At 59.5% G+C, this 1,076-nt stretch overlaps 1 protein-coding gene across 4 annotated transcripts in view; it reads left to right on the plus strand.

Moving 5' to 3' along the window:
* NR2F2 (nuclear receptor subfamily 2 group F member 2) overlaps positions 1-1,076 on the plus strand; it is an 11,602-nt gene that overhangs the window by 6,029 nt on the left and 4,497 nt on the right. The window lies entirely within an intron of this gene.

Genomic DNA, 1,076 nt, shown 5'->3' on the forward strand with positions numbered 1-1,076 from the left:
TCCCCCCCCCCCCCGCGCCCGTAATTGATTTGTGTTTGTTTTCATTTTGCTGATGGAGGTTTATTGCCAGTGGATTTTTAGTTTCACGCCGCTTGCGAGCGAGGAAACGGTGGCTCTGACGCCTGCTTGCTTGTCCTTAGCGCTCCGGGCTGCATGTCCAGCGTCGCCCCCCGGCCCCGGCAGCCCCCCGTGCGCCCCGCGGCGCGCCCCCCCCCCCCCCCCCAGCCCCCCCGCCCCCCCCCTTTTCGCGCGTGTTGTTTTTTTTTTTTTTTTTTTTTTTTTTTTTTTTTTTTTTAATAAACCCAGGCGGTTCGAATTACTGCTACAATGGAACTCACCCTACCGAGGCTCTACAGCACTCCACTGTGGATTCCCAGCCGGATTTTCCTCCTTTAAAACCACAAATACACGCGTGCACAGCCCCGCGCGTGGGTGCGCGCCTGACCGTGCCGTGTGCCTGCTTCCCCGCCGGTTTCTTAGCTCACTTTTCTCTTCTCCCCCCTCTGCCCTCGCCTCTCCGGCGGAGGCAGGGGCCAGAAGGGGAGGCTGGGGGGAAAAGGAGCAGCCCAGAAGTAAGTGAGGGGTGCCCGGCTTCTCTGCGAGCCGAGCCTTTGTGATATAAAATTAGAGGAGAAATGTGAGCCTGCCGTTTGCCAGTGCGTGCTCCGGGGCTGGACGCCGCTATGTAGGTTAAGGGTGAGGGGGCTCGGGACTTGCCGGGCTCCTCTTCTTTGTGTTTCTGCAAGAGTAACTAACCTCGTAACGCGGGCGAGAACAAATATAAATCAAGCACGTTTTAGGCGTTCGCCCTCCTCGCCGTCTCCCTGCCTCCGAGCCCTTTTTCTCTCTCCCTTTTCTCTCGCTGTCACCGTGGAAATTTATTAACAAAATGAAAGGCCCACTTTCCACCGGCAGCCGAGGAAGGTGCCGCCGGATAATGCCCCCGGCCCGGCGGGGGGACCTGCCGGGGGTGGCGGGGGCTGCCCTGGCCGCCTTCATTTTTATTTTTATAAAAGGGCCGAGCGAGGGCCGGGGGTGCTGGGGGGGGGTGGGGAGGGGGGGACAGCAACAGCAGT

Source organism: Oxyura jamaicensis, chromosome 10 (genome assembly GCF_011077185.1).
Source record: "Oxyura jamaicensis isolate SHBP4307 breed ruddy duck chromosome 10, BPBGC_Ojam_1.0, whole genome shotgun sequence".
Lineage (NCBI taxonomy): Eukaryota > Metazoa > Chordata > Aves > Anseriformes > Anatidae > Oxyura > Oxyura jamaicensis.